Source organism: Phyllobates terribilis, unplaced genomic scaffold, assembly GCF_046119375.1.
Source record: "Phyllobates terribilis strain yellow unplaced genomic scaffold, ASM4611937v1 Scaffold_420__1_contigs__length_1611072, whole genome shotgun sequence".
Taxonomy (NCBI): Eukaryota; Metazoa; Chordata; class Amphibia; order Anura; family Dendrobatidae; genus Phyllobates; species Phyllobates terribilis.
In genome coordinates, this window is record NW_027363180.1 from 1,207,135 (window position 1) to 1,221,042 (window position 13,908).

Genomic DNA, 13,908 nt, shown 5'->3' on the forward strand with positions numbered 1-13,908 from the left:
AAGAGGAGCAGAGCAGCCCCAGGCCCAGAGAGAGTGAGAGAGGAGAGTCAGAAGGACCCAGAGAAAACAAGCAGGAACTCTGAGAACCCATATACAAACCTAGGGTGAAGAGTTGGCAAAAGGGTACCGGATCCCAAACTGGTGGGGACTCAAGCACACCTCAGCCAGAGACCGGAGGCTGTGGGCAGGATCTGCCACGGCCACCCACCACATCCACCCTGAAGGCAAACCACGTGTAGGGTCAGGGAACCCAAGGCCAAGGGTTTCCCAACAGAAGGCCCGAGGGAGCTGGACCTAGGTGGATCCCTGGTGGGGACGGCCAGAAGACAGGACAGGAAGGAGGGCTCAGGGTCACGCTCCGGACTTGCTTGGGGGTTGGCTGAATCCAGGACCTGGTGGACGCAGCACGGCTCGGGTGGTCACTTGAAGCTGGAGTGACCGGAACATCAGCAGTAAGTAAATACCCTAAACTGCACAACCCGACTCTGTCTTTAATTACCATCTATGCTGCACCACCACAACCCCCATCCTCTGCACCTGACCCCCTGAGGCTATACCCCACCCGTTGGGGGTTATACTATCAAAAGCTGCACCAACACCATCAGCCTCAGCGGACCCTGCTGCAGCGGCGGCCGTAGTGACCGCAATTCAACGGGTGGCGTAGTCGACATAAAGAACTTTATAACATCTGTAGGACTGCCACATACTCTGAGCTTGACACCCTGGGCACGGACCGGGTCACAGCCACTCGGAGACTACAACCCCCATCTGATCCGGCTCCGGGTATTCCCCTAAAAGAATATGGCCCAGGGGGTGCGTCAACTTTGGCGTAGTCGGCAGGATCTCGTGCCCGCAACACCCGGGTACTGCGTGCCTGAAGAAAAGAACAAGTTTACCTCAAAAAGAAGTCTCCCGCCGGTCCCAGAGGGTCCCCGCCATCGGACGCCATCACAGATCGATTCCCGCCGGTTGTCCGCCATTAACAGCTTTTTCCCGCCATCTGCAGAGTTTCCCGCCACTGGGAGACGATTCCCGCCATTTCCAAAGGTTTCCCGCCTTGGAAGAGCGGACGCCATTATGGGCGTGCCAGAGGGTGGTGAGAGGCCGCCTCCCATCGTGGGCCAGGACCGAAAATGGCGCCAAAAGTGGAAACCGCCCCCACCAACAGAGACTGTGATGCTAGAGGTGTCTGTCAGCGTGAAAGAACTGCCCCTGGAGCTGACAATCACCAAGTGGCCCCGGGACCGCCCTCGAAGTGGGAGGACTGAGAAGAAGAGAGCAAAGATGGGTGTCGCCTGGAGCAGTCTGGAGAGAGCGCACCCGGAGACAAGAAGCCTAGAGCTGAGTCCAGGAGAAGCTTACCCGGAGATGGGAGAAGAGCAGAGCAGCACCGGCCCGCTGGCCAGGAGCCTGCTGGAGACAACAGAAGGAGAGCAGAGCAGCACCGACCCGTTGGTCAGGAGCCTGCTAGAAGCGACGACCCCACTAGGCTTAGTGGAGGTCTTGGCACAGCTCCCCCAAGATCGGGAGTGTGCGCAGACTGCGCTGGAGGGCCTCGCACGGAGGATGGCCCGGGTGCAACGAGAGACGTTGGCGGAGTGGAGCCGAGAGATGGCCCAGCAGACAAGAACCCGTCAGCGGAGCACGCCACCCGAGACGAGGAGACAGACCGCCTCTGAGGATGGCGCAGGAGGACTGAAGGCCGGAGACGGCGCCGAGAAGGGAGCCGAACGAAAGGAGGCAGGTAAAGGGGACGTCTCTACCCCAAACCGGGAAACCGCGCACCTGCCCCAGCTCCCCGTCGCAGAGCCCGAAGTACCCCCTGCCGTGCCCGTAACCGCAACGTCACCGCCACAGACTAGGCCTCAACCGGAAGCCGCAGCCGCGACCCCTGTGACGTCACACGCCTCGACCCCGAGCGTGACCAAGCAGGAAGTACCACCAGCCTGGTCGCAAGGCCTAGTACCCCCGGGCGCCGCAATACCAACAGCGCCCCCTACCTCCGCGGAGCCACCGGCCTGGTCGCAGGGCCAAGTAGCCCAGGGCGCCGCCGTCCTTACGGTGCCCTTCACTTTCCAGGTGCCCCAGGCCTGGCCGCAAGGCCTGGGCAACCCGGGCGCCACCACCACCGCGCCCATAAAACCAAGAGTGCCGCATCTGGGAGAAGATCTGTTTGCCCAACATACGTGCCCGGATGGGCAGCCCTTTATTTGGCCACCGGAGTTTCACCATCCCCGACTCCGGAAAGAGAGACCCCTAGATGAACCCCTGATCCCGGCTCCAAAGCCCGTAAAGAGGATCTCGCCCCCGCTTGCAGAAGCGCAGTTTGAGTGGGACCCCACCGGAGAAGATCTCATGGGGTTCACTCAGGAGACCCGGGCAGCCGCAGCGGAGCGTGCAGAGTGCTGCCGCCAGCAGCTCGAGGTCTTTGAGAGGGAGCGGAGAGAGAGGCGGGTCCGGGAACAACAAGCCCAGATAAGGAGCGCGGAGCAGAAGAGCCGGGCCAGGAGGAGTCCCCGTGCAGCCCATGGTCCCCCTTCCACCGGGACTGTGATCAAGTTTAATATGCAGCACGGGTGGGGCTTCATCCGAGATCACCGCACCCCAGGCGACGTCTTCGTGACCAGGAGAGACGTTGAGTCCCACCTACCGGAGGGACACAGAGGACGTGACCTGTATATAGGGGACGAGGTCACCTTCACCCGGCACAAGTGTGCCAAAGGACCCTACGCCCTCCATGTGCATCGCCTGACGGAGGAGGAGCTGCGGTGTGAGGAGGAGCAAGAGGACCCGGACGGGTCTGAAGCTAAAGGTAACCACAAAGAAAGAGCAGGAGGACGTCGTCGTTGAGTACGGCAGAGTAGAAGCTGTATATAGTTACCCGTAGGGGTACCAAAGAAACTGTTGCTGATAATATAGTCCCCGTTGGGACCAGCAAGTGTGAACTGTTTACCCGTTTATCCCTTAAATCCCACTGACCGAGGACTGAGAGCGGTCATTCCTCCCTAATACTTGGCCGAGGACGGAGAGCGGCCATATCCCTTGTAAATAGTTGCGCGTCCTAAAGCGCCCCTACTGGTTTTATAGGAAAGCCACGAGTTCCAAAGACTGTCGCACTTTACCCGGTCACACGTTGCACAGTGACCGGAGGAGGAGCCAGAGGCGACGAGAATGTTATTAATATGAAAAGTTTTATGATGATGCTGATATATATATGATATGTTATATGTTTTTATTATGTTGTTTATATGAAAAAAAAATGTATGTTTGTGGATGTTTTATATCTTACAGCCCGAGGACGTGCTGTGATTTACCAGGGGGGAATGTAGCACCCTGAGGATTCGGCTGCTACAGGGGTATTGCACCTCAACCCAGAGGTGTGATATTCCACTCCCGGGTAAGGATGGAGTGTGGGACTGAGCCCAGAAAGCTGCATGCACTACACACATCCCATTTCCGAGGAACAGACCAACGGTACTCCCACTTAGAAATGTGCAGGTACGACCGAGTCTGTTCCTGGCTGGAGTGGGAGGGGGGTGGTACATCCCAAGTAGTGTAGGGGCAGATAGGGGGAGCAGCCTGGGTAAAGATAGGAGCTCATTGGGTGCTGGTCACCTGAGCTCACACATAGAGGGAGTATTTAAGGTGGGCACCATCTAAGATCAGGGTCAGTCAGTCTTTGCAGAGGAGTCAGTTTGCCACAGTCGGTCAGTCTGTGAGGAGTCAGTCAGCCTTTTGCAGAGAAGCCAGAGGAAGAGGAGCAGAGCAGCCCCAGGCCCAGAGAGAGTGAGAGAGGAGAGTCAGAAGGACCCAGAGAAAACAAGCAGGAACTCTGAGAACCCATATACAAACCTAGGGTGAAGAGTTGGCAAAAGGGTACCGGATCCCAAACTGGTGGGGGCTCAAGCACACCTCAGCCAGAGACCGGAGGCCGTGGGCAGGATCTGCCACGGCCACCCACATCCACCCTGAAGGCAAACCACGTGTAGGGTCAGGGAACCCAAGGCCAAGGGTTTCCCAACAGAAGGCCCGAGGGAGCTGGACCTAGGTGGATCCCTGGTGGGGACGGCCAGAAGACAGGACAGGAAGGAGGGCTCAGGGTCACGCTCCGGACTTGCTTGGGGGTTGGCTGAATCCAGGACCTGGTGGACGCAGCACGGCTCGGGTGGTCACTTGAAGCTGGAGTGACCGGAACATCAGCAGTAAGTAAATACCCTAAACTGCACAACCCGACTCTGTCTTTAATTACCATCTATGCTGCACCACCACAACCCCCATCCTCTGCACCTGACCCCCTGAGGCTATACCCCACCCGTTGGGGGTTATACTATCAAAAGCTGCACCAACACCATCAGCCTCAGCGGACCCTGCTGCAGCGGCGGCCGTAGTGACCGCAATTCAACGGGTGGCGTAGTCGACATAAAGAACTTTATAACATCTGTAGGACTGCCACATACTCTGAGCTTGACACCCTGGGCACGGACCGGGTCACAGCCACTCGGAGACTACAACCCCCATCTGATCCGGCTCCGGGTATTCCCCTAAAAGAATATGGCCCAGGGGGTGCGTCACTGTCACCTTGAAAAATGCTATGTATCTGCAGGTATAGGGTTAATCTGCAGATAAATATTGTTACAATGTTGCCCGGCCGCCTTATTGATAATGCAGGTACCGGGAGAAAATTAACTTCTTTCCTCCCTGCAGCCGCCGGCCTTCACTCATCGTTGTGCACGGAGCGGCTACAGTCTTGGATCACAGCACCGCTCACTATATCGGAGGTGACGGCTGTAAACCTGGCCCGGATTTTGATTGACAGCTTGCTCTGCACAGATGCGCTGCAGAACCACTTACAATCTGAGTGAAGGAGTAGTATGTTCACAGATAGAGAATATGGCTCATTCACGTGCGGATCTGCTCCACGTCCGATTACATATTTGTGGGAGAAACCCTAGTGGCAGCCTCATATTTCTGACATGGATCCTCTAGCACTATTTGTGAAACTGCGGCTCCCAGCATAACTTGATGAGAGACCGTCAGCCTGCTGGGATCTGTAGTTTCACTACAGCAGGATTGTCACAAGCTGCGGACCTCCGCTCACTCCAGCACTGGTCGACATTTTCAGCACGTGAACGTACGCCATGCTTTCCGGAGACACAAGGGTGTATATAACTTTATCAAACCCTTGACTGTAAGTTTGCTGAACCCTAAGTGGATTCGATTGTTCCCACAGTTTCAGTTTTGGACCATTTAAGGGGAATTTACAGGGTTCTGGCCACTGACCAGGGGGATCAGTATCCCTGTATGTCTTTGCATATACTTGATAAAGACCTATAACAGGTCGAAACGTTATGTGATGGCAGAATAAACTTTGTCTTTTGGAATTCATCACCCCGGACTGAACGCGGTTTACTTACCTTTATACCCCTTAACAGGATGTCTTATTTTTGTGTTTTAGTCCCAAGATTGAAAAGGGCAGCCCTCTTAAAGCCCTGCTGTTTGACTCAACGTTTGATCACTACAGAGGCGTCGTAGCCAGCATCGCCCTGTGTGGAGGTGACGTGTGTAAAGGCAATAAATCGTGTCTGCCCACTCTGGCAAGTGCTATGAAGTCAATGAGGTTGGCATACTGACCCCAGAGGAAGTACCAGCTGAAAAACTAAGTTTTTTTTAATAATCTTATTAGCCTTTCCCTCTGTCTTCACCAATCAGCCCTCTGTATTGATGATCAGATCAAAGATCTAGACAGGGATTGTCTCACGCTGCATCTCCTTCCTGATTGTATCACTGAGAAGACAGAAGCTGCCCCATCCCATTCTCCAAGAAATGCAGAACCCAATGCATCTGCTGTCCGTGATCCGCTTATTGTCAGAGGACATCATTAGGGACTGCATTTTCTCATTGCTTAAGAAATTGTTGGGGGATCCTGCTAATTGCTGAATAATAAAACTGCAGCACCGCTCCATTTAAGGCAGTGTTTCCCAAACTCCAGTCCTCATGGCCCCCAACAGGTCAGGTTTTCAGGATTTCCTCAGTATTACACATGTGATGAAAGTATCATCAAGGAATCAGGAATTCTCTCACCTGTGCAATACTATAGAAATCCTGAAGACATGACCTGTGGGGGGCCGTGGGGACTGGAGTTTGGGAAACACTGATTTTAAAGGGACTGTCAGCACAGAATGACTGTTGAAACCAAGTACAAGCGCTCCATGGATCACGGCGTGGGACAATCATTTATATACACCTTCCAATCTGCTTGTTTTACCTCTGTCTCCTTCCTTCTCTGGTTCTATGAAGCCAGAGCTGTCAATCAAAGAAGAGGAGGGTGTGGATAGAGGGAAAACAAGCAGGTGGGAAGGTGTATATAAATGATTGGCCCCGAAGCACCGAGAGTTGGGACTTAGTTTGAACAGTCATTCTGTGCTGACAGTCCCTTTAGGTGGAAGAGATCCAGATGCAGCTCATTTCACCGCGTAAGGTTGTTTACCCACTATGCGCTCTCCACGGCATCTCCAGACTCTGTCTCGTCTGTCGCATGAGCTCAGTGTGAACCTGCTTTCATCTATGAAGAGCACAGGGCGCCAGTGGCGACTTTGCCAATCCTGGTGTTCTGTGGAAAATGCCAAGTGTCCTTCACTGTGTTGGGCTGTGAGCACCACCCCCATCTGTGGACGTTGGGCCCTCATACCACCCTCATGGAGTCTGTTTCAAACCGTTGGTGCAGACACATGCACATTTGTGGCCTGCTGGAGGTCATTTTGAAGGACTCTGGCAGTGCTCCTCCTGTTCCTCCTTGCACAAAGGCGGAGGTAGCGGTCCTGCTGCTGGGTTGTTGCCCTCCTACGGCCCCCTCCACGTCTCCTGGTGTACTGGCCTGTCTCCTGGCAGCGCCTCCAGGCTCTGGACACTACGCTGACAGATGCAGCAAACCTTCTTGCCACAGCTTGCATTGATGTGCCATGTTGGATGAGCTGCACTACCTGAGCAACTTCTGTGGGTTGTAGAGTCCGTCTCATGCTACCACGAGTGTGAAAGCACAACCAACATTCAAAAGTGACCAAAACATCAGCCAGAAAGCATTGGTACTGAGATGTGATCTGTGGTCCCCACCTGCAGAACCACTCCTTTATTGAGGGTGTCTTAATAATTGCCAATAATTTCCATCTATTGTGTATTCCATTTGCACAACAGCATGTGAAATTGATTGTCAATCAGTGTTGCTTCCTAAGTGGACAGTTTGATTTCACAGAAGTTTGATTTACTTGGAGTTATATTCAGTGGTTTAAGTGCTCCCTTTATTTTTTTGAGCAGTTTACTTTTTCCCCACTGTATATAGAGAAGATGCACAGCCCAAAAAGGGTGTTCTGTGTACTTATGTTCCCTGGAACTTGTAGGGTCTTATTTGTGGACCTAGGAAGGGGAAAATATTAAAAAATCCCCAAATCACCTCCCAAACCAGTGCCCTCTTATACTCATTGTTGTGTATCCCGCCATTATTCTGACATCAACATCAGGCAGGGGTGTCATGTGAGCACTACTTCTTCTGGCTTAGATGAAATATGAATGCTGCAACCAATCAGAAGCTGCAACACTCATGCGTTGCCCCCACCGGTTGTTAACCTCATGTAACCAGTGGGGTATGCAGCGCTGGTCTGGAGATATCAATTTCTTTTCGTTTTCTCACCTCCCTTGGCCCATCAATAGTTGGTGTCTAGTAGTGGATAACCCAATTAAAGGGTTATTTCCCTCTCAGATATATCCACCGAAGAAGCCATAAATGGCTAATAGATGTTGGCTCCACCTCTGTAGCCCCCCGCAGCTATCGAGATAAGGCTGTATCTCTAGTTAATGTGAACATAGAAGTGGCTGTGCATCATAGGCTTTCTCCATTCACTTCTATGGAGGTTCAGAATAATACAAAGGGTTGTAGATGTGTTAATAAAGACTACAATGGAAGTCTACTAACAATACATGGGCACTGATTCCCTGTGGGCACCTGAGATCAGCCACTGAAGCTGTAGGGGGCAGTGTTAGCTTATATGTGCACATTTATATGGAGGGTGTTTGTACATATCCCTATGGACCTGTCCCACATCTATGGATTATTTTACATAAATGAACACTGTCCCATTGTGCAGCAAAGGTCTATACAATAAACTGTGTACACCGCTGTCTAATGAGGATAATAGAACTGTACTGGTTATTGTATCATTATGGGATCTAATTGATGGCTGTCGTAGCGCAGTGTTTTAATAATTAATTTACTACATCTTTTTACAGAAAACCACATTGGCAGCACGGCATATACAGTAAAATGTTACATGCATATCACATCAAGTGAAAAATCCCCATGGAAATGCCTCTACTAAAGCACGCTGCTATAAAAAACACTCTGTAAAGTAAGTCCACGCTGCAGCATTAATATAACGGGCGAACTAGAAAACAGGTTTGGCAAAAAAATGTATCCATCAGATAGATGTCAACTGTATACTTTTATAATATAGATCTGGACAGGGGTATATATAGCATAGACAGGATTGGGTTTATTAAGAATTGCATTCATACGACAACCCTACAAGGGAACCAGTCACGTGAAAGAAAGGCTATTAACCTGCAGATATGCAGTTAATCTGCAGGTTAATGGTCAAATGTATATAGAGGTCTCAAAAAGTCAGAAATCATAAAAGGATCTAATAATAAAATGTAACCTTTATTTATACAATGCTAAAAAGACATAAATATGATCTAGGACATAAACAAAAACTGCACCCAAAACGTGAAAATATATGAAAGAAAAATATTATTTTTAAAACCAATTCAAATAGCTGTATGTGAACCTCTCTGATGACCCTCAAATGCTCCCATGAAGGGAGGAAAAAAAGCCCCATCTTTAGGAAGTTGGTGAAATGACGTTGAAGGGAAAGGATCTAGGCTGAGGTCCTGGACCCATGGATGAATGGCCTATGGAGTTTGAAGATCGGTTGATCACTGGGCTGGATAAATATGCTACAGTTGTGGAATCTGTCGTCTGGATTTGATGAACTTTCTTAAGGACTGTTGCTACTGGATACCTGTGTCTCTATTGTTTTATCTTGTCGTCTGGAGGAGCGAGGAATGTGAATACAAACTATACTGGTTGGCGATACGAAATCTGTGAGCCAACCAAAAGTTGGGAAACAGTGAGTATCGCCTGGTACAAAGGCAGTTGAACTACCGCCCCAGGAAGGGTATCTTGTGCACTGGGGGCAATGTATTTTGGCCATTTACCTAGAGTTGTAGTAAAACCTTGGATGTCTAGGTGATTATTGCAACCCACAACCTCAGATCTTCACATACAGGATTAGAAAAACATTATTGTTTTCTTTCAAAAGCAATATCACATCTGTCTATAGATTGTGACTGGCACTGGACTTCAGCTCTACTGAAATAAATGGAGCTGAGCTGCAATACCACACAGAACCTGTAGACAGGTTGTGGTGCTGTTTTTAGACAAAAAAACACAAGTTTCTAATCATGGACAACACCTTTGAAGACTTAGGCTGCGTGCTCACCAGGGCTGTGGAGTCGGTAAGCCACAGTTGCGACTCCGACTCCTGGATTTTATCAGGTTCCGACTCCTTCATAAATGGCCAATTCGTAACAATAAATTTACTGTTGTAAAATATTAACATCGTGCTTATTCAGTTTCTCACCATCATATAAGTAATCAGACCACTTAGAGCAAAAACTATATTTATTAGAATACAATTAGAATATAGCAAATAACTTTTATAAACTTTTCTAAACTCTTGTAAGTAAATATGCAATAAACACTGTTATGCAATTAATAAGAAGAAATCTATAAATTTGTCCTCAGAAAAAGTATTGCCTCTGCCTCTTCATGGATGCCCTCAAATCTGATCTAATTATTTTGAGAGCTGAGAACAACCTCTCTACACTAACTTGGGTTGGTGGCAAAGCAGTAACCACTCGGGCAACATCTCTGACAATGTCAGGATACAGAGGAATCGCTTGTTTCACTGTTATTTTTGATGAACGGTCAAATTTCTCAATTTCTTTTAGTGCACATGAAAAATTCTGCTGAAATGTACTGGCTGTGTTCTTTGATGGGGATGACTCTTCTTCTATGCGGGAACGCTTTGCACGGTCCTTGTGATCCAAATATTTTTCGAAATTAAATTCTTCATCAGTTGATGATGAGGGTGAAGATGTGGCAGGACGACCAAGCTCTTCTTGTTCCTCCTGACTGTTCTGCAACCCTTTCATCCTTACTGCTATTTCAAACAGAGCTTCTTTTCCTTTAGTTAGCTGTTGATCATCTAGAAGAATCCGATGCATTGGGTCTACATAAACAGCTGCCAAAAGAATGGTATTTTGTAATAGTAGCTCCTCTCTCCTTTCATTGATGTAGCAATGCCACTTGCAATTAACCCTCCTCTTTGGGACAGGCGAAACATCAGGTTCTTCCACTCCTTTAAGAAAATACCTGGAGTTAAGTCCTCTGCTTGTCATTTTTTAATCACTGTAAATGGGTGCTCTAGCAATTTTTCCAGCTCAGTCACCTGATTCCACTGACTTTCATTTAGCGTCAGTTGAGGGTTAGCCATGTCTACAAGAAAGGTTTTCAGTTCAACCAAGCGCTGAATCATTAAGTAAGTACTGCCCCATCGTGTGGCTTGATCAATAATTGCCCCTTTTCCAGCACGTCTCTTCAAAATTGAGTCAACTTTAGGGGTTCTGGCAACAGTAGCCAATTTTCTCCCCTTGCCAATCAGTGCAGCAGCATGTCCTTCTTGCAGACTGTCTCTTATAGCCAGCTGTAGCGTACGCACAACACAGCGCATGTGATGAATGAAAGAACGGATTGTCACAGTTTCAACAAGATCATCTAAACTATCATGTTGCTGTTCATCTGAAGCAACTTCAGTTTGCTCCTCAGTTACAATACTGTGTTCCTCTATTTCAAACATTTCTGTGTCTGTGGACCCAGAATGTTCTTCTAGCTGCTGGTCACCATCATTACTCTCATTCATTAGCTTAATAGTACTTATCATATTTGAAGCATTGAACTTGCTCTTTTTTAAGTTCATAGTCTTGCAGAACCTTTTCCACCAAGACCTGGAGAAACTCACTGGTGTGATGAGCTTTGGTGTCTTTTACTGCCAATGTCTTGGTAACTATTTCATTTTTGTCACAAACAAATCGGACATTGATGGCAAAATAGTTCACTCTGTGACGTGTGCAGGCATCCATTTTAAGAAACAGAAAGCGTCCCTTGAGAGTTTTTTTAAGCTCTTCCTTTTGTTTAAAAGCTTCTTCGATTACTAATTTTCTAATACTCTCTCTCTCCAGAGAAACACCAAGCTTGCGGGCCATTTCCCCATTCAGACACATAAAAGCTGGTCGTGAAAATAATGAAATAGGCACACTATCCTTTACAACAAGCTCTATGATCTGTTTTTTTAAATGTATCTACTGTCATTGTCACAGTAACTTTGTCACTGACAAAATATCTTGCAACTGATGGCTGCAAAGTTCTCTGCTCCTTTGTTTGGCTGGAAGAGCTGGGCACTGGTTCATTGGTTTGGATGCAGTCTTTCTCATCCACTGCTTTCAGTACTTCTGGATGAAAGCACTGTAAATGTCTCTTTAGATTAGAAGCTCTGGTAGGAGCATTTTTATCTTTGTCTGAATATGCACTGATCTTGGCTTCACAGCATTTGTTTTTGTCTGGATCATTTGTCATACACTGACAGACATAATGTTTTCTATCTTGAGTGATGGTGAAATGTTCAAATACAGCTGATTTAATGTGACGCTTCTTTGACATTCTCAGGTTTTTAATTCTGCGTTTCACAATCCAAATGACAATTGTTTTTCCTAAAAACAATTGTACAAAATTATTGCCAGGTCGTACAACTGATATAGTGGTCAGTAATACTGTTATTCCTCATGTACTCACAGTTAACTGATGCAAAGTTTGTTGAAAGGATTATACTTCTTACAGTCTTCCTCTTCTGAGTAGCAGCTGTGAGATGCTTGGAAGACGCACACCTAGTAAACATCTAGTCTAGAGGAGGAGCTTTACTACTAAGAATTTGCAACACATTTTCACTTTCAGTTTCATACATTGTAAGTAGGGGAGTTGGGGCAGCATGAGGTTAACCAAGTATAAGATTAGATAAGGGCAGTGGAGAACAGTGACACACAAAAAGTAAGAAATGTCTCTATCTCCAGCAGAACTGCTTATCACTGTTGTTCATAGTTTGATAGAACATATATATTTAAGTAACATTTATAAAATTCATATGAAAGTTCAATTATGAAATATTAATACATTTTTTTAAAGCTGGAGTCGGAGTCGGTACATTTCTACCGACTCCAACCAAAACTAACTCTGACTCCACGACTCCGACTCCACAGCCCTGGATGTAACAGCAGAATAGTGAGTGCAGCTATGGAGGTAACTGGTAGATAGGACATGATGTAACAGCAGAATAGTGAGTGCAGCTCTGGAGGTGACTGGAGGATAAGACATGATGTAACAGCAGAATAGTGACTGCAGCTCTGGAGGCAACTGGAGGATAAGACACGATGTAACAACAGAATAGTGAGTGCATCTCTGTAGGTGAATGGAGGATAAGACAGGATGTAACAGTAGATAAGACTGCAGCTCTGGAGGTGACTGGAGGATAAGACACGATGTAACGGCAGAATAGTGACAGCAGCTCTGGAGGTGACTGGAGGATAAGACACGATGAAACAGCAGAATAGTGAGTGCAGCTCTGGAGGTGACTGGAGGATAAGACATAATGTAACAGTAGAATAGTGATTGCAGCTCTGGAGGTGACAGGAGGATAAGACACAATGTAACAGCAGAATAATGATTGCAGCTCTGGAGGTGACTGGAGGATAAGACCTGATGTAACAGCAGAATAGTGACAGCAGCTCTGGAGGTAACTGGAGTATAAGACACGATGTAACAGTAGAATAGTGAGTGCAGCTCTGGAGGTGACTGGAGGATAAGACACAATGTAACAGCAGAAAAGTGAATGCAGCTCTTGAGGTGACTGGAGGATAAGACATGAAGTAACAGCATAATAGTGAGTGCAGCTCTGGAGGTGACTGGAGGACAAGACACGATGTAACAGCAGAATAGTGACTGCAGCTCTGGAGGTGACTGGAGGATAAGACACCATGTAACAGCAGAACAGTGATTGCATCTCTGGAGGTGAATGGAGGATAAGACATGATGTAACAACAGAATAGTGACTTCAGCTCTGGAGGTGACTGGAGGATAGGACATGATGTAACAGCAGAATAGTGACTGCAGCTCTGGAGATGAGTGGAGGATAAGACATGAAGTAACAGCATAATAGTGAGTGCAGCTCTGGAGGTGACTGGAGGACAAGACACGATGTAACAGGAGAATAGTGACTGCAGCTCATGAGGTGACTGGAGGATAAGACATGATGTAACAGCAGAATAGTGACTGCATCTCTTGAGGTGACTGGAGGATAACACACGATGTAGCAGCAGAATAGTGACTGCAGCTCTGGAGGTGACTGGAGGATAAGACAAGATGTAACAGCAGAATAGTGAGTGCATCTCTGGAGGTGAACGGAGGATAAGACCTGATGTAACAACAGAACAGTGACAGCAGCTCTGGAAGTGACTGGAGGATAAGACCTGATGTAACAGCAGAATAGTGACTGCAGCTCTGGAGGTGGCTGGAGGATAAGACACGATGTAACAGCAGAATAGTGAGTGCAGCTCTGGAGGTGGCTGGAGGATAAGACATGATGTAACAGCAGAATAGTGAGTGCAGCTCTGGAGGTGGCTGGAGGATAAGACATGATGTTACAGCAGAACAGTGACTGCAGCTCTGGAGGTGACTGAAGGATAAGA